This window comes from Camellia sinensis, chromosome 3, assembly GCF_055761805.1.
Source record: "Camellia sinensis isolate YWXY chromosome 3, ASM5576180v1, whole genome shotgun sequence".
Lineage (NCBI taxonomy): Eukaryota > Viridiplantae > Streptophyta > Magnoliopsida > Ericales > Theaceae > Camellia > Camellia sinensis.
In genome coordinates, this window is record NC_138963.1 from 186956628 (window position 1) to 186977855 (window position 21228).

Consider the following 21228-nt stretch of genomic DNA (forward strand, 5'->3'; position numbering starts at 1 on the left):
ATTGAAAATTTCATTCAAAACTCATAACCAAACTTTTTTTAAAATTCAATTCAAGAAAATAATTTGTCATTTTGGTCTGAAAAAATAATTTCTATATTTAACAAATATCGAAAACAAATATATATATATATATATATATATTTCCAAATAACAAGTAGTGATTGACAATTGCAAAAAAAATAAATAAAAGTTTCTGTTTTGATGAACCGACCGAACGATCGGCAAAACAACTGAGAAGACGTCTGGGCCGACGACCAGGTAAACCAAAAATTCAAAAATTGTCTATTTTACCAAACATGTACGAAAGAGAGTACATGTACAAAAAGGTGAGAGCTTTGGTTTTAAAGGAGCTCTGCCAAACGTGAAAGAGAAGTGTGTTTTGAAATGTGTGGTGAAATCAATTTTTGAACACACCATCCAAACAGAGGCTTCACGTGAAGAGATAAAATTATGATTAAAGTGCTGCACCAAACACAGTCTTTTGTTTTTATATCTCACTCACAATTATTAAGTTATCTAAAATCTCAAGTTACAAAATTTGAAGGTATAATTTAATAATTACAATTGTCTTGATAAAAGGAGATAAAAATTTAATAACATTTTTTTTTTTATTTTTTTTTTTTTAGTATGGTAGCTTATGCCTTTAAGGTACATGTTAAAATGTTTTATTTGTTTGTGTGGGGATATATTTTCTGAGTCTCAACACGTAGCCAAGTTGACGCCAACGTGTCAGCCGAGGTGCCACGTGTCCAGGTTATGATGCCAAGGTTATCTCGGTTAGGCCGAGGTTATATCTGAAGATATCGGAATCCGAGATAAGCGGATAAGGCACAAGAGTCCTAGAATGAGGAAGGACTTTAGCATGGATACAGATAACACTCTTAGGGAGTTTATCTTTATCTCTTGGAGAGTCCAGGATGAACACTGAGCAGAAATCCATTGAAGTTAGGCTTCTATGGGAACTAGGATTGAGTTAATTATAAAAGAAAGGCACCCCCGATGGGTTTAAGGTACGCAATTTATATTCTGAATAGTGAGATTAGCACTATTGATTATCTTTGAGAGATATACTAACTTGATCGTCGGAGTGCCCCCAGGTAGACGAACCACCGCCGGAGTATTTTCTTTCTGTTGCAGGCTAGTCAGGTGCCATCTATTCTACCAGTGCTTTCTAGCTGAATACTGAGTTGGGCAATGTGGTCGGAAATTCACTCACACAATTTGGCGCCATCTGTGGGAAGGGCTAGAGAATAGATGGCCAGTGACGGACAGAAGGATAAGGTTGGGGACGAAATCCCTGCTGGGAGTGGTAAACACGTTGACCCAAACGTAGAGGAAGATGGTCGTAATGAGGAGACTCAGAACCAGAATCACGACAAGAAAGACGTCGGCCAGGATAGCGACGTGCCAAAGAAACCAGATCGAAGCGGATACTACAATGAGGACAACCTCCAGGTATGGAAGGATAGATGCTTGCGGAGGGACGAAGAGGTGAAAGAGATGGCAAACAAGTTGGCAAACCTGCAATCGGTCGTCAATTTTATGATGCAAAATAACGTCATGCAGCCATCATTCCCGCTGCAGGACACGCCGATTCCAGCGGCCAATGCCCAGAAGGGAGGGCAGAAACCAATCCCAATAGCTCCTCAGCACACCAGAAGCGAAAAGCACTCTCACCGCCCTTTAAGGGAGGTCGAGCGAGGAGAGTCAATGAGGGAAGAATCGCGAAGGATGCACCGCACCAAGGAGGCAAACCCCAAAGAACATCGACATATTCAAGGGCAGGCGCTATGCTTTGACACAACTCATGGAGAAGGGTCAAAGAGGGCTCACAACGAAGTTGAGAGCAGTGCACCTAAAAGGCTGAAGTCAGGAGATAGCCGGGCTCCTGGTCAGACCAAGGAAGACTTGAGAGATTGCCTCAAGAGGAAACAACATAATGCTGATGCCAAGGTAACTTCACCTGTTAAGCCGAGAACACCATTCTCAATGGAGTTGGACAAATTATAGTGGGAACGAGCCGTTGCTCTGCAAAGTGTTCCCCTCATCCTTCGGGGAGATTGCATCAGATTGGTTTCACAAACTACCAAAGGGAAATGTGAAGACCTGGGAAGGCCTGGCCAAGATGTTTGTGGCCAGGTTCGTGACAAATAAATTACAGCCATTAAGGGTGGACGCATTGATGTCTCTGAGAATCAGTAAGGATGAAGGCCTTAGGGCCTATGCAAAAAGATACTACGAGGGGTTCAACCGAATACCCGAATTCAACCAAGAAGTGGCAGTTGTGTCTTTTAAGAACAGCTTAAAAGATGATTGCGCTCTACGGAAGCCATTGGCAAAGACATTGCCAAAAAGCATGGAAGAGCTCATGGCTAGAATTGAGAAGTATGCCAGAGCTGAGGAAGATACATCGGGGACTAAGGAGACAAAGCAAGAAAAAGGAAATGACTCGTCGAAGCAAGGCCGAGGTAACAATGGATCAGCAAGCAAGAGATAGGACTTAGGGTTACACAGGCAGTTACGACTGTGTTCCAAATTCCAATTCACAAAGTCCTGGATAAAATTCGGAACCAACCCTATTTCAGGGCACTAGCGAGTGCACCAGGAGAATTTATGGGAAGAAACCTTGGCAAGCATTGTGCTTACCACAATGAACATGGGCATATGACTCAGGGTTGTAGAGCCCTGAAAACACACTTGGAAGACCCAGTGAGGAAAAGTCATCTGCGAGACCTTGTTGATGAGGCCAGGACAAGGGAAGAATAGACAAGACTGCCTCAGGCACCAGCAGCTCCGCCTCCCCCAGCACAATAACCTCAGGCAGGAGGATCTCAGGTAATTAATATAATTCACTCAAAGGTCAACGAGAACGAAATTAGGGAGGAGACTCAGAAGGTAAAGCACTTGCAGTATGTCTACCAAGTCGGGGAGAAAAGACATCGAGCAGAGGAGTGTCAGGGACCAGTAGTGTCCTTTACAGAAGCCGACCTTGAGATAGTGCAGCATCCACATAACGATGCCTTGGTAGTATCCCACCAGGTGGGGGAGTGCCAAGTGAAGTGCATCTTAATTAACCAAGGCAGCTTTTGTGACATCATGTACGTCAGGTGTTACAAGGAGCTTGGCCTTCATCCAGATGATATGGAGCAATCCAATGGCCAAATGGTCGGGTTCAATGGAACGCCAACATGGCCATTGGGAACAACGAGCTTGGAGGTGCAAGCAGGCACTAAGAAGATAACGACAGAATTCACCATAATTGACACACCTTCCCCTTATAATGCAATTCTGGGGAGGCCATGGCTGCACGCAATGAGGGATGCTCCCTCAACATTACACCAACTACTGCAGTTCCCAACAGAGCATGGGATAGAAGAAGTCAGAGGAGATCAATTGCAGGCAAAGAATTGCTCCATAGCAGCAATGAAATCTACCTGCAGCATACGAGAACCAGAGAAGGTAGAAATCGAAGATGAGGACATGAAAGTCCTAGAAGATGTCGGCAAGGAGCCAGCCGAGAAGAGTGAAGAAGCACTGAAGAAAATCCTCGTCCATGAGGGAGATGAAGAATGCTTCTTTCTTCTCGGTTCAGGCTTAGCCAAAAAAGAAGAAAAAGAGTTGGAAGCTTTCTTGAGAGCAAATATTGAGGTGTTTGCTTGGACGCCTTACGAGATGCCTGGCATTGACCCCGAGGTCACTTGCCATAGACTGAACGTTGACAGGTCGGCTAAACCTGTAATCCAAAGAGCAAGAAGACCGACGTTGATGCACGTCGAGGTAGTGGAGGAGGAAGTAGACAGACTTCTAGAGGCCAGGGCCATTCGAAAGGTAAACTACCCGACATGGCTGTCAAACACAGTGGTGGTGAAGAAAAGAATGGTAAATAGAAGGTCTGTGGGGACTTTACCAGCCTAAACAAGGCCTGTCCCAAAGACAGTTTTCCTCTATCCAAGATTGACCAACTGGTGGATGCCACTTCAGGGCATGAAAAAATGAACTTCCAGGATGCCTACAGAGGGTACCACCAAATAGCCATGTACCCTCCAGATGAAGAGAAAACTGCGTTTATCACCCCAAAAGGGTTGTATTGCTACAAAGTGATGCCTTTTGGGTTAAAAAACGCAGGTGCAACTTACCAAAGATTGGTAACCAAGATGTTCAGACATCTGATCGGCCGAACGGTGGAAGTTGACATTGACGATATGGTCGTGAAGACCAAGGAACCTGAAGGTCATCTGGCTGACCTAAAAGCAATATTTGAGATCCTTAAAACATATTGGCTCCGACTCAATGCATCGAAGTGTGCATTTGGAGTTGGATCTAGTAAGTTCTTGGGATACCTGGTGACCAGAAGGGGCATCGAGGCCAACCCAGATCAGATCAAGGCCAACATGGAGTTGAAGAGCCCGACATTGGCAAAACAGGTACAAATGCTGACTGGAAGGGCCGCAGCCCTGAATAGGTTCATAAGCAGAAGCTTAGACAAGTGTAAACCTTTCTTCAACTTAGTAAAGAAAGCCACAGATTTTTTGTGGACCAAAGAATGCGAAGCCGCCCTGGCCGACTTGAAGAAGTATTTGACCACAGCTCTAGTTCTTTCAAATCCAGAACCTGTGGAGGAGCTGTTCTTGTACTTAGTAGTTTCAGAACATGCGGTAAGTGTAGTGGTAATCCGAGAAGAAAAAGGGGAACAAATGGCTGTTTACTATGTAAGCAAAACCCTGACGGATGCAGAAACTAGGTATTTATTCCTAGAGAAGTTGGCGCTGGCACTAGTAGTGGCTTCAAAGAAACTGAACCATTACTTTCAGACCCACAAGATTGTGGTATTAATTGAACATCCATTGAAGTCCCCATTGCAGCAGGGAGACCTAACAGGAAGAATAGCCAGATGGGCAGTGGCCTTGGGATAGTATAACTTGGAGTACAGACCCATAATAGCAATCAAAGGCCAAGTTTTGGCCGACTTCGTGGCCGAGTTCACACCGGAATCCATCGTACATCAGGCTCCGTTGAGCCGAGGTGAACGATGTCCAAGCAAGCAAGGAGAAGCCCAGCCGAATGTAACAGAACAAAGGAAGAAGGAAAAACTTAGACCCTGCAGCATTTACATCGGCGACTCCTTTCGACTGTTTGTCGATAAGAGCTCAAACCGACAAGGAGCGGGGGCAGGAGTAGTACTGGTATCTCCAGATAGACCGATAGTAGAACAACCCATTCTGGGTTTCAAGGCCTCAAACAATGAAGCAAAGTATGAAGCATTGATTGCAGAACTGAAGCTGGCAGTAGCAGCTGAAGCAGATGAAATAATAGTCTTCTATGACTCTCAGCTCATAGTCAACCAGACAACGGGCGAGTTTGCAACCCGTGATAAAAAGATGTCGGCCTACGTAAAACAGGTCAATAGGTTGTTGGCCTTGTTTCAGAATTGCCAACTACATCAGGTTAGCCGAGATGATAACAGTCACGCTGATGCACTGGCCAACCTGGCTAGTACAATACAACCTGGAAAAGCAAGGATGATAATGGTCGACTACTTGTCGGGCCCGAGTATCGAACCACTAACCACAGAGCGTGAAGCAATGTGTGTGGATATGGGACCAAGCTGGATGGATGCAATTATTGCATTCCTGAAAGAAGGAAAGCTGCCAGATGACCACGAGGAGGCACACAAGATCAGATTGAAGTCGTTAAGATTCAGTCTGACAGCAAAGGGACATCTTTACAGAAGATCCTTTATTGGACCCCTTTTGAGGTGTGTACATCCCTCACAAGTTGAAGATTTTTTATATGAAATACATTAAGGAGTTTGTGGAAGCCACGCTGGGGGCAGATCACTTGCCCATAGGGCCATTACACAAGGGTATTGGTGGCCCTACATGCAGAGAGATGCAGAAGCCTATGTGAAGAAGTGTGAAAAGTGCCAAAGGTTTACACCCCTGATACACCAGCCAGCAGCAGACCTAAACCCAGTATCCAATCCTTGGCCATTTGCCCAATGGGGCATGGATCTTGTTGGAAAACTGCCCCAAGCAACTGGACAAAGGAAGTACTTGCTGGTGGCAACAGATTACTTCACCAAATGGATAGAAGTTGAGCCCCTGGCCAAGATCTGAGATGTGGACGTGAAGAACTTCATATGAAGGAACATCATTACCAGATTTGGGATTCCAAGAGCAATAGTTGCAGACAATGGAACACAATTTGACAGTAAGCTAATCAAGAGCTTCTGTACAAGGTTCAAAATCAAGAATTACTTTTCCACCCCGAGTTTTTCTCAGAGCAATGGACAAGCAGAAGTATCCAATAAAGTCATCTTGGATGGGATTAAGAAGAGGTTGCAAGCAGCAAAGGGAAAATGGGTAGATGAACTGCCAAGTGTACTTTGGGCATATCGGGCTACGCCGAGAAAATCAACAGGGGAATCCCTCTTTGCCATGGCCTATGACACAGAAGCTGTCACTCCGCCGGAGGTCGGCATACCAGGGATCAGAACCCAGGGAGTAGAGAACGGGACTAATGATGTACTCTTAGCCCGAGATTTGGATCTACTAGAAGAAAAAAGGGAGAGAGCTGCAATTCAACTAGCAGCATACCAGCAACAGCTTGCCAGGGCTTACAATAAAAAAGTTAACCCAAGGGAGTTCTAAGTCGGCGACCTAGTCTTGAGAAAATTCGTCGGCAACAAGAAGGATCCCAGGGAGGGCAAGCTTGGCCCAAATTGGGAAGGACCCTATAGAATCATCTCGGTATTGGGCAATGGGGCATATCGGCTAGAAGATAATGAAGGCAAAGAGTTGCCAAGACCCTAGAATACTTGCAATTTGAAATTCTTCTATCATTAGACTTTTGTGTTTTTTGATTATTTTTCGAAATAAATCAATAAAGTTTTAGCTTGATGTCTTACACTTATGACTGATAAGATACTTGCCGATGTTTCTAGAATACACGCATAATGAGAACCCAAGTGGAACTTAAGTTCACATTAGGGGGCAGAGAGTTGGAAAATGGTTCTAACACTTGTTAAAATTTGTGAAAAATTTACAAGTTGAAGTTAGTCGAGATAATGTTTAACACTTGTTGAAATTTGTGAAAAATTTACAAGTTGAAGTTAAACTATGGATGCGTCTAACACTTGTTGAAATTTGTGAAAAATTTACAAGTTGAAGTTAGCCGAGATAATGTTTGATACTTATTGCAACTTGAGACAAGTTTACAAGTTGAAGTTAGACCGAGATCATGTTTAACACTTGTTGAAACTTGAGAAAAGTTTACAAGTTAAAGTTAAACCGAGATCATATTTAACACTTGTTGAAACTTGAGAAAAGTTTACAAGTTGAAGTTAAACCAAGGTTAAACACTTGTTGAAATTATATGAAAAAATTTACAAGTTGAAACCAAGGTTATGCCAAGAAAGGTACTTGGGTACTTACCGAGGTAAATCATCAGTTTGTATAACCAAGGTGTGTCACCCCAAGAAGGTTGCACAAGATTGAAGTGTATATTAAAAATATGCAGAATATTCTAAGTATGAAATCATACAAGAGTAGTAAAGAGAAGGCAAACATACAAACGTTCAAAACAAAGAAGTTGTATTTATAAGAAGGCACTTCAGCCATATGAAGAGCTTACACTGTTTCAAAAGAAAAACAAAAGTACAGAGCACAGAAGAAAGAGAAAAACACAAAATTAAGATTCTTCAGCACCATTAACAGGCTGGGTTTGGACTTCGGAGGACTACTGAGAAGACATCTCGACGGCCTTCTCAGCCGCAAGCTCGGCGTCAATTTCTTGTAGGGTTAGATCGAGGCTCTTGTCGGCAAGAGGCACGTCCGACGACGCCTTCTCAAGAGTGACATCCTTGGGGACTTCCTCACCCTCTTCATCTTGAGTCAAGTCCAGGACTTGCTCATTCAGAGAAAGGGACTTGGTCCCAGCAGCCTCCTTTGATTTCCTCACCAAGGTCTCCTCATCAGACTTAGATTCGTCGTCGGATTGACTTGGAGTTGGAGGGAATGGAAGAGGAATGACCTCGGCGTTCCTGAGGGGCGAGTCCTCGAGGACTTCAAGCTTTTTTAGAAGAGACGTCCAACCAAGGGTAAAACCCTTGTTGCATGCCTGCTTCACATACTTTTCATAGTCTGTCGTGACATCGTCCACCCTCTCGTTATAGCCCTTCTCATCGATGGTCTTGAGCTCGGCCTCTTTTGTTGCCAGAGCATCCTGAAGTTCTTTCTGGGCCTGGGACATCTTTTCCTCGACCTCTCTTTTTTGGGCCTCGAGAACCTTCCTGATGGCCTCGGCGGATTCCGTCTTTTCTTCGACGTCATTCTGAGCTTTGATAGCATCCTCGGCTTGATCCTCCAAAATCTTCAGCTTTGATTGCAAGTTTTTATTAGTCTTTTGAAGACTGGAGATCTCCCTCTTCTTGTCGGCCAGCTCCTTCCGGTTCTCAAAAGATTGTAGTGAGAAGGAATGGGCGTGCTGGATTGCCTGAGAAAAAATAATACAGAGCAGAAGTTATTACAAAATTTTCTAAAGTAGAAAAAAGAGAAAGAGAGAAAAATTACCAAATAAAAGATACATACTTGTACAGAGCGCTGGAGCATCAGAGCACAGTTTTCGTATTCACTCAACACGACGTTTCAGTCGAGATCGCCGGGAAGAAGCAGAGCAGTACTAAGGGCAACGCCGACATTAATGTCATTAGCACTATCACTAGCCTTAACTGGCTTATTCTCCAGTGTGATTTGGGGGGCCCCAGGGGGAATCGTGCTTTCGAGACCCCGAGGTAGTTGTAGCAGATGACCTCGGCCTCTTTGATCGGGTAGACTCAGATGGTTGGGCCTCGGCAGGCCTCTTCTCAACGGAAGAATGGGACTTATCGCTCTCAGCTAATTTGGAGATTGGCAAGGTGTCCTTAGTGTCAATCTGAGTCACCGTTGTCTTTGGCTGAGCCTTCTTGATCCTTTTTGTCTTCGGCTTTGGCTAGGTTGGAGCTGGTTGAGCATCAACAGAGGATGAAATATTGGCCAAAAGATCCTTAGCGACTGTTTTTTGGCGGCCCATTTCAGTAGCAAAAACTGTTCGGCGTCGTCGATGGCGTTGGGAAATTGGAATCAGATATGGAGCCGAGGTTAAGGGTTGCTCAACTAGATCTGAGGTCAATCCTTGATCTTGCCGAGATGTGGAGGTGGCTTGAGGAGTTGTAGCAGAGGGAGGAGATTGACTCTTCTTCTTCGGGACGTCGGGGAGTACTGATTTGTATGTTGGAATGAAATTGAGTACAAGAGGAGCTCTGAGCTTATGGACTGGAAGGTCCAGTAGTTTCCTCAAGCCTTTGCTGCGAAAAAAGGACTGACGGAAGCCCTTTGGTGGCTGAGGAAGAGCTGCAAGAGAAAACAGACATTAAAACAAATACAGTATTGAAGACTTTTTAAAACGAATAAGTGCAAACACTGGGCTCTTACCATTACCCTCTACAAAAACTGTTCGAGGAAGAGGGTAGAGATGGAGGTCCTCGTCTGGAGCGAACTTCCAGTTCCCCGAGGTAATGAAACAATCGTCCCCAACTCCCTTGTTAGAGTCAGGGAGGTCAGCAACAAATTTGTACTCTGTGGACCTCGGCTTGAGGTAGTAAACGTAGTCCGTATCTTTTTTGAGGCCACACATGGTATAGCAATATTGGATGTTGGCTAAGGTAACCCTAACATTTTCTTGTTTGGCTAAGACAATTATACCATTTATGACTCGGTAGGAATTGATGACAAGTTGCATTGGGTTCAACTTATAATAATGGATTATCTCACAAAAAATGATATTAAGTGGGAGCCGAAGTCCGCACTCGATAAAGGCCACAACAGGGAAAGGCATAGAATCAGTTGTAGGAATCAGTTGTAGGCATGATGGAGTCATCCTCTCCAGCCAACCTCAGATGGACGTCGGCAGAGATGGAAAACTCTCGCCTAAAGTATTCTAATTTTATCGGGGTGTCTACCCTATGCTTCCGCATACCCATGACGTCGGCTGAAATGGAGGTATCGGATTTCAGGAAGAAGTATTTTGGAAGGGTTTAAAGGACCTCGGCTAAAAACTTAAAAATGTACTATGATTGAAGGCAGGAATCTGGAAAAGACATGGCAAACAGAAAACAGGAACATGTTTCAGAATCAAGAACAGTAATGAAACTATCAAGAACACTGTGACAGAGTATGCACAGGGGCACGAAGTCAAGAACAGTGGCAAAAGTGAAGAAAAATTGTGAGCAGTACGAATATTCAAGACATGGGCAAGAGCTAAACACGTTCAGATATATGATTCGCAAATCGAATGTTTGAACAAAGCAGTAATGGCAACAAGTAATGGAGAGCATCAAAAACTGAAATTAGAAGAAACAGTAAACTCACCAAAGAAAAGAAGCCGGTGTTGAGTTTGCCGAAGTCAGACGAACGACAGCTGCGGAAAAGACTAGCAAGAACCTCGCCGGAGAAGGTGGACGGAGCAAGTTGCAGAGCTTTGGAAGCTTGAACAATGGAGGATTTGGAAGAAAAAGCTAGAGAGAGAGAAAGCCTCAGAAATGATGGAGAAAAGTGAAAAGATGGAAGGGGGAAAAAGTTTTGTTAAAACTTGAAACGACGGCAAAATAAAATTAATGAAGCCTAGAACGACGAATTCGTCAGACAGCGCACGCAGGCACGAGACGACTTACAGGCACGTAATAGGTACAATCCAGTAAGGGGAAGGCACGTGGCTAAAATGGTTGAGTTATTGTGTATGACATTTCATACATGAAAAAGAGCTCTTAGGGTCCTTGTTCTTTAAAGAGACATGTCGGCCTTGGCGATGGTCTCGGCTGAGATACTTTAAGCCGACGTACTGGAAGGAAGTACTGATATAGGTTCCATCACCTCAGAATGCCGACGTAATAGAATCTAGGAGGTAGTTGTGGGGATATATTTTCTGAGTCCCAACACGTGGCCAAGGTGACGCCGACGTGTCAGTCGAGGTGCCACGTGTCCAGGTTATAACGCTGAGGTTATCTCGGTTAGGCCGAGATTATCTCCAAAGATATCGGAATCCAAGATAAGAGGATAAGGCACAAGAGTCCTAGAATGAGGAAGGACTTTAGCATGGATACAGATAACACTCTTAGGGAGTTTATCTTTATCTCTTGGAGAGTCTGGGATGAACACTAAGCAGAAGTCCATTGAAGCTAGGCTTCTATGGAAACTAGGATTGAGTTAACTATAAAAGAAAGGCACCCCCGATGGGTTTAAGGTACGCAATTTATATTCTGAATAGTGAGATTAGCACTATTGATTATCTTTGAGAGATATACTGACTTGATCGTCGGAGTGCCCCCGGGTGGACGAACCACCGCCGGAGTATTCTCTTTCTGTTGTAGGTTAGTCAGGTGCCATCTATTCTGCCAGTACTCTCCAGCTGAATACTGAGTTGGGCAGTATGGTCGGAAATTCACTCACACAATTTGTATGTTATGTATGAAGGTAAACATAATAAATGATGTACAATACTTTTAAACTTCTTTATTATACTTTAAGGACATATGTTAATAAGATCATTTTTTTAGTGGTACATAACAGTTGTAAATAAAGACTAATTTTACGACATAAGTTAATTAAGAAATAATATATAAATTCAGTTTTTGGACTTATTTTTGGGATTCATTAATTAATATATAGAATTGATGATTAATTGATTATAAAAAATACATAACATAAAATTATTTTAAATATTTTAATAAATTATCAGATCATTAAATTTAAAATATAAATTTAATTTTTACATCAGAATAGTATCACTCAAAATTGAAAAATGTTTGAAGGCCACAATTTTTGTGGCTCAAATGGCTCGAAATTGTCAAAACAACAATTGTGGCCCTCAACCATTGTTGCTCAAAATTATTTGGCTTTTGTTGATCGTTCAATATTTGTCAGAGTTATGCGCACGACCCTCAAGTGTAGGAGTGTAGAGGGTCTAGGTGATGCTTTGGTCCATCCCTAAATACAAAACGCTCATATCATCTTGATAATTTTTCCAACAACAGCAAACAATTTTTAGAGAGAGAGAGAGAAAGGAAAGGGAGAAGGACAGAGAGTTGAGTGTAGCAGTTTGAGCTGAGAGAGAGCACCTGACGTTCAGACTGTTGTTAAAGTGGTGTTTTGGGAAGTTAGTAAAAAAAAAAATTTTTTTTTGATTTTTTAGTGGATTTTTAGTTAGAAAATTTGAATTTTTTATGATTTTTTTTATAAAAAAATTTAAAAATTAAAAACTAACATTTTACCTAATTTTCAAATCTCCCCTAAATGGCCCCTCTCTGTAAATTTATTAACATCATCAATCACAAATGAGATAGTGGTATTTGTTATAACAGCAATGATTGAGGGCCACAATTTTTGTGGCTCAAATGGCTCGAAATTGCTAAAACGACGTCGTTTTGAGTACAAAACAATTTCAAAATTGTCAAAACGACGTTGCTTTGGCAATTTTGAGCCATTTGAGCCACAAAAATTGTGGCCCTCAAACATTTTCCTTGTTATAATGGTGTCAACCTTATTCTGATGACGTAAGTTTACTGTAATCTTTTTTTTATATATATTTTTTATTGATATATCTTTTTTGGTTGTTTGAATATTCATTAATAAAGTTTTTTTAGCTGGTTAAAAAAATAATCAGTGTGTTTGTTTTGAATTTTTTGAATTAAGTTTTTTGAAAACTTATTTTTTGGTTTTCATTTTTAGTGAATATTTTTAAAATTTTAAATATTTTTTTTATTGTTTTAGATGCACCTTACTCAGATGTATCTAAAAAGTAAAAAATTTGTGAAAAAATATTTTAAAAAATTAATAAATACATAAAAATACAAAAAATATACTAAAAACCAACTTTCCTTTTAATTTGTTAAAAATATTTATTATTGTTATAATTTGACAATAAACCGTAGTAAATTATCAAATTATAACAATGGTACTCTAATGTCACATGTCATTTTAGCAAATCACAACCAACTTTTCTTTTAATTTTTTAGGTGTTGCTTAGATATAGATTTTTTAGTAATTTTTTATTGTTTATTTTTTGTCTTTGATGATCTTTTTCAAACTTTTTATAAAAAAGAATTAAATATTTACATTATGTCCGACTAGACAAATATAAAAAATTAAAAATATTGAAAATTTGAAAAAAAAATTAAATACGTTGAAAAATTATTGTCTTCATTTCAACAAGTTTGTATTTTTTCATAATAACAATGAAAAATAAAAATTACATTAAAATAGAAATACTAAAAATTATATTGGAAAATAAATGACATTACAAAAATGAAAGGTACATTCTCCCCTAATTATTTATCAAGATGTAAGGGAAAATAGTAATTTGGATTGCTCACATGTGCAGACCACTTTGCGAAAATCTCATTCTTGTGCATTATGTAATAAGCTGTCAGCTGAGGGTCCATATTAGAAATGTTCGCAATTATTATGGAATGTTCTTTCTTTTTCATTTCAAGTTCTTTCATCTCCTGCAATGCTTAAATCCTTTTATCGTCTCTTTCAATTTTTTTTCATTTCCTTCTTAGCAAGGTATTGGTTGAATGTCTCAAACAAATTGTTAAATTTGTAGATTTCAATTTCAATGACTTGACTTTTTTGAAGTAATTCTTTTGTAGATTTTTTACCTATAGGCCTTTTACCTTTCACAGAGACACTACCATTACCAACACTTGGATTGTCACTTTTAGTTGGACTATTATCATCTTGAAGAGAAAATCAATTATCCATAGGGGAATCGGGGACTGAATCGGTGAATGGTGTATGTGTCCTTGGCTTGACTGTATTCGTACGAGTTACATCTTACCACCTGATATTGTTTTGCAACACTTGCCAATAATGTTTAAAAGCAAAATATTTTTTTTTCATCTTGATGGTATAAAAGTTTTGCTTGAAGCACCTATATGGATAAAATATTAAATAAATTAATTAGTTAATTTTTATATAACACGAAGAAAAAAAAAACTAACATAATAAATGAAGAAAACTAACATAATTTTACAAAATATGACATTTTTTTCTTCTAAATATGGCCGTTTATATATAGCCATTGTGCTTTTGTTTTATAATTTATTTATTTATTTATTTTTAATGAACAAAATAGCACAATTATTGGCAATCTAATGGCTAATTAATGAACAAAACCTCCGGCATTGATTAAATAACAATCCAACGGCTGAGATCTCTCCTCTAGAATGATCCGTGCCTATCTCAAGAGAAAACCTCCTTTCTCTTTTGCTTTCATCAAATCAGTCGACTGAGATGAGAGCATCTCTGTCTCTCTCTCTCTAGTGTTGCATCTTCATCCACAGTAGCCACGGCCCCCTTTTCTCACATTCTTCATCAAAAACCCCTTTCTTTCCATCTTCATTTTGATCATCACCACCAGCAGACACAATTACTAAAACCAATCTTTTATCTCTCTATAGCGATCTTGATTTTTCATAAGTCATTATTTATTTATTTATTATAATAATAATAATAATAATATTGTTGTTGTTGTTGTTACTTTATTTTATTTTTGGTTGTATTAATTGTGTAAATATATGAGAATTTAATGTGATATTTAATTAATTTAATGTGGTGTTTAATTTTATATAATTAATCTGAATATTCATATATGTATATATATATATTATATAAGATGTTAGGGTAATAATAGAAAATTAGGTTAGAATAGTTATTAGGTAATCAACAAGAAAAGAAAACGAGAGAGAGAGAGAGAGAGAGAGAGAGAGAGAGAGAGAGAGAGAGAGAGAGAGAGAGAGAGAGAGAGAGAGTATGTGATTTATCAGCAAAGAGATTAATCACAAAAGCCGAGAGGGAGAGAGAGAGGGTAGAAGAGGAGATGAGGAAAAGAAGAAGAAAAAAAAAAGATTAGAGTTTTGTTTTGGTGGCTTCATTAATTCTTCAAATATTTCTTGATCTTCAAAAAAATAATTGTGAGTGCAAAACCCACTTTCATTGATTATGTTTATTTCGTTGTTTTTATTTATTTGAAGTTGGTTTGATATTGAACTTGAATGTAGATGATGGATTGATTTCATGATTTGGTTAGATGCGTATGCAAGATTTAGAGTTTTTATGTTTTTTTTTTTTTTTTGTATGGTTGTAATCACACTCATGGATATATGAAATAACATCAAATTAGGAACCCATAGATAAATTCTAAATACTCCACCATGATTCCGTGGATTGTTGTTTTATTTGAGTGCTGGTGAGAAAAAGTGTATAAAAATAATGTGAGAATTATGAAATTTATTTGAATACTTTAGGCTTGGCATTGTTATATTTGTTTGTATGAGTAGATGAGATGTTGTGTATATATATATATATATATTGTTGCCTCGTTCTTAAGAGTAGACAAGTGTTTTGATTTATGCGCGTACATATATACTAACCATTTAGGAAGTGTGGGTCAAACTCGAGACAATATCCCCGTGCAAGTTTGGCTTCGAAGCGGTGTTAGGTATATGGGAGGCACATGAGATATATGTGTAGACCAGAAGTGAAGGGCCGAAGTGATGGAGTTAAGGTACAAAAAATTAAATATGAATTTATTGGTATAGTTTGAATTGTATTGATTTGTATATTTTGAAAAATAGTAAACGACCTCGTTAAATTACGAAATTTGAGTAGAGGCATGTATACGTAATTCTAAACAACTTTTGTATTTTAACTTTTTACTAAAAAAAATCGATTAGAATTTGTAATCGAATGATCTTGGTTATAATAATTTTTATTCATTTTAACAATGTAGATTTTGGATGTTGTTTTAACTCACAAAACGAGCTCATTTTTATTGATTTCGCATAGACTGAAGTAAAAAAATTATTCTTAACACTTTCATGTTTGGAAATTTTTCGAAAAAAATCATTTTAGGGCAATTTCGTGTCGTTTTCAGTTTCAGATTTTTTGATCAAATTCCGTTTAAATTCTTCTATCTAGTTTGTCTCTCAACCTATGTAGTTTCTACTAAATCCTTCCGCGATACCATTTATAAAAGTTGATTCTTTACAACTTTTGTTCTTTGAGTTTTGGTCAATTTGATTGATTCAAGTATGAAACGATACGTTTTTATACTTCTTCAGTAATTTACTTATGATTAAATTATACTAACTTCATTTTTTACAAAATTGTGGGTCTTACTAACTTTTTATGCAAGGTTGACCCACCATATTTTTATTTTTATTTTATTTATTTTATACTCAATTTATATTTAGTTGTGTATGAGTAAGAAACTAAATGTCACCGTATCTCAAGAAACTACCCCTTCATCTCGGTGCAAGTGAAACTACTTGTCTTGTCTTGTAACAAAAATTAAATGTACTTTTGTTTGTGTTTGGTGGACACATGGGTGTCAAATCTTGTACTCATATCAATATATTTGTATACTAACCTGTTTTGTCTCTTGGCATCTTGGGTGTGTTCTGTTTGAATGTAGCCGAACTTCCTTTGAAGGATTAGTTTGTAAGACATGTCTTTCGGAGTTCTTGTATTTTCTGGAGTTTAGAATTGATATTAGTTTTTTTTTTTTTTTTAAATTTTAATTTTTTTTTTCACCTTAGTATTTTGACAATTTGGCATTGTGGGTTATTTTATAACTTTACATTATTTAAGTTGTTTTGACTATTTGTTACTAGTTTAATGTTGGAGGTATTGGATAGTCATGAATTTATTATTGATGGTTTGGTTGGCAATTTGTTTTGTTTTGTTTTTTTTTTTTCTCCTGTAATTTTTTTTAAGTATTGAAATTTACTTGAACCATATGGAGACAAGAACATTTAGATTTTGTTTCACCCCTAAGATTTGGATGATGGAATGTTTAATTGTCCAAATTTTGGGGCGTGACACACACACACACACTCTCTCTCTCTCTCTCTCTCTTTCTATGATTTGCATCATCACTACCATCGCTGATCACCGATCTCTGAGTTCACTGGAACTCTAGTGTTTGACTGAACACCACTATTTGGACTTCGGTAGAGCTCGATTGGTCTGGGAACGAGCCCTACAAGTCGATGAAGAAGAAACCCTAATGGTCAATAAAGGTTGAGATAAAGAACAAGTTCATCAATCATGCTGGAATCTAGGTATTTATCTTTTTAAATTCGTTTTTGAAATTTATATGAATTTATGAAATTTGGGTTGATTTGTTCTTGACTAAAATTTGGGTTTGATTTGTTCTAAATTGATTCTGAAATTTGTGTTTTGTTCTAAATTGATTCTGCTATTTGTGGAATTTGTGAATTTATGAAATTTTCGGAACTAGTTCTTGAATGTTCCTTATGAAATCGAATTCTGTTTGTGGAACTAAAATCCAATTCTGTTTCTGAAATTGAATGATCATTATGAAATCGAATATGTGATTTTGTTTGTTTATGAGATTTGTGGAACTAGCGAATGGAATTGAATTTGGGTGGTTTTTTTAGTGAAGGAATTGCAACACCCGCATCTTTTAATTCATTGGAGTGTGTTTAATTCCCTTATTTTTATTTTTGGGAGTCTTTCGAATTGTTGAATGTTGGTTTTGGAGGAGTGTGATTCGATTCAAACTCGTTGGGTTTGTTTGTTTGCGCTTGTTCTTGTCAAAAAGTTCATTGGGAACTTAGAAATTCCATTCTGGGGTTGACACCAGCCTTCCTAAGGGTCAACCCTTACCTGTTGGTGAAGTTTCTGAAAGTGTTGGTAGAAAATAGGGTAGACACCAGTTTGGGAATGGTCGACCTTCTTATGTTGCAGAATTTGTGTGTTAGTTGTTGGAAAATAGGGCCGACCCCCTCTTGTCTAAGGTTTGACCCGTCCTTGCTTGTGCCAGATTGTCTTTTTTACCAAAAGGGTCGACCCCCTTGCCCGAAGGGTCGACCCCTGCGTGTTTTTTTTTCCTTCTAGATTTGTGGGTCCGAATGGGCCCTACCTTTGAGGGGTTTTGGGCCTATTAATTTATTGACCTTAGAGCTACTTTTCTACTACTATAAATAGGCTCCAAACATAGTTTCATTTCACTTTTCTCCTCTTTCCTCTCTCTTAAACCGTGAGTGCTCCTCTCTCTCTCTCTAAACTCAAGCATTTGGCACTAAGACCTCTAGATCTACTCACATAGAGTGATCTTTTCACCATGTTCCTTTGAGAAAAAGTGTAGATCTCGTCAAGGGCTTCCTTTTGGTCCAATTGGCTTGTGGTTTCGTCACTGTTGATTTTTGGGTTGTCATCTCTTGGCTTCAAGAGGTAGGAATTTCTAGTTCTTTTTCAATACCCTCGTTTATCGATAGATTTATGGTATTTTCTTTATATAAATACAAGAGTTTATATTGTTATGCATATTGTGATGAATCATGAGATTGGGGGGGTTAGGGTTTGAAGGGAGTTGGGTTCACTTGTTGGGTTAAGATCTTGGTTCTTGAGTTTGGGTGTAAAAGTAATAGAAGGGTTGGAATAAAATGTGTTTTGTGAAAAGTATTAATTTCTCTTAAAAATCCTAGTTTGGCTCATGAAGATGGTTAATGGTTTTGCTTCAATTAATAGTAGAATCATGAAATTGAAGTGTTAAGTTACACATGTACAAATTTAATTGAAATTTTAAAGAGTTTGCAAATTTATGTAAAAGTTGCGATTGAACCCTTAATGTTGATGTTTTAAATTATGTTATAAGTGAATGAAACTTAGGGGAAAAGAAATTACTAATGGTATGGATGATATGAGCTTTGTGTTGAAATGGTTGTGTTGAATCTTGTTGTGTATTGTGTGAATTGTGTTGGGTTATGTTGTGTTGAGTTGGTTGAATTGTGTTTTGTGGAATTGAGTTGCATTGGGTTGAGTTGAGTTGTGTATTGTGTCGAGGTTGGTACCCGCGCGGGGAGTTGAAAAATAATTTTTCGGTGCCCACGACTGTCCGTATCATAGCCGGTAAATGTGGGGGATATTTTTAAAAATTGAAAAAATGATTTTTTAGTGCCCACGACCGTCTGTATCATAGCCGGTAAATGTGGGAAATGGTTTTAAAAATTGAAAAAAATGGTTTTTTTTGGGTACCCATAATCGTTTGTGTAATAGCCGGTAAATGTGGGGGTGGTTTGAATTCAAGGTGTCCAATTGTCCTGTCTAGGCTTATCGCTGGACAAATGTGAGAAAAGTGTTTTTGAGTGTCTACACAGTCCTGCCATATAATAGTCGGCAAAAGTGGAAAAATGGTTTTTGGGTGTCCACACAGTCCTGCCATATTGTAGCCAGAAAAAGTGAAAAAACGGGTAGTTTTCGAAAATGCTTTTGGTGTCCACGTCCTGCCGTATAATAGCCGGCAAATGTGAGGGATAGTTTTAAAAAGTTGCAAATGGTTTTCGAAAAAAAAAAAAACAGATATGGTTTTTAAGAAAATGATTTTTGGGAGTTCACTTCCCGCCGTATAATAGCCGGCAAAAGGTGGAATATGCTATGAATTGGGTGCCCGCTATCTCGCCGTATCAAGCCAGCAAAAGGTGAAATGTGTTGTGAAGTGTGCTGAGGTTAGTGATGATATATATGACTTGTGATGAACTTGTGAAATTACCATTTGATATGTAAATTGGTATGGAATGGAAATGCATATAGAAATTATTTGAAAAGAATGGATAATGAAATGGTAATTGGATAAGGGGTTAGTGATAAAGAACTCACCGGGTTGTTTGTATCTATAAGGAAAGATTAAGAGTTTTGCTTTGTGATTAATTGAGTAATTAAATTAAAAAGGGTTTATTATACTTGTGATGTGTTGAGTTATAACTGATGATGCAAATGTGAATGTGATGTAATTGTTCTTGGATTTCTACGTTAAAGAGTTATAGTAATAAATGATTGACAGGTGAGAATGGAGTGTATGAGGGTTGTTTTGAGTATTAAGGGAACATGAACGTGAGGTATGGAGTTATAATAAATGTAACTAATAAAAGGGGAGAATGAGAATAAAAAAGAGGAATGTTAAGATAGAAATTTAATAAGGAATATTTTGAAATGGGTTAATAAATATAAAATGATGTGGTTCCTTAAACATGTTTGTTTCCAAAAGGATTTTTGGTTTTCTGATAAAAACGATAGTTTTGATGGTTGAAAGTTTTCCTAAATGTTCGAATAAATTTCCAGAAAAAAGATACTCTACGTATGATATTTTGAAATTACAAACGTCACCTACTATATGGTATCACCCTGCATGCATGATCATTTCTATCTATAGAATGGTTATTGTTTTAGAACTATGGGATTCCTATTGGGCAATTGTACTCACCCCTTGTTGTTTCATTTTTTTTTTACAGGAAGAGATTTCGGATTGATTGGTTGAAAGATTAGGAAGTTCATGTATCTCTTATATGTAATCTCTTTGTACCTTGATGTTTGTAATTATTTATTTGTAACTTCGTAGCGGGAGCTTGGCATGTATTTTTATTATTATTGTTGTACTCATCATGAGAGGGAACATGTATTGTTATGTTTCTATTACTTAAGGGTAATAGATATTTTTAATTTTAAAAAAAAATGGACCTAAATTTCAGGTTCTTGGTAATGTTTTCGAGTAATTAAAATTTGGGGCACGACAACTTGGTATCTGAGCTAACCGGGTTTGAAAACCTGGAGCTTGTGGGAAGTGGTTTTTACCACAATGGGTTGGTTTCACTTGGTGAAGGTGTTTGCATGTAGAAGTAGAAGGTGTAGGATATTATGTGTTGCATTGTGTGAACATAGGTTAATCTTCTTGGATAGTACTTGTAGCCAGCTAACTTGCTTTGAGATCTCATTGGAAACATGTCTGATCAACATGGTTTCCAGTGGGAGTTCCTTGGAAGTTCCGGGACAAGTGGTTGTCCTTGTAGACTTGGCTCAATTATGTGGTTTGTTACTTAAAATTTATTTATGTGCTATGTGATTATACGTTAGGTTGCTTTCTTGTTCTAGCAGGAAGAGTAAGTGTCTCGGAGAAGGATTAGAATTCAATCAATTGATGTTAGATGTTGTTATAGAGATAATGAGAGCTGTAAGGGAGTATAGTTGAGATGAGGTGAAATCTTACGATGGCGTGAGGTTAGGTTGAGTTATGTAGAATATTGTGAAAGGTTTGGAAATGGAGTGTGAGAATTGGGTTTCATGATGATGAGGGTGAAAAAAAAAGGGGTTTGTGGTATTTAAGTATTGAGTG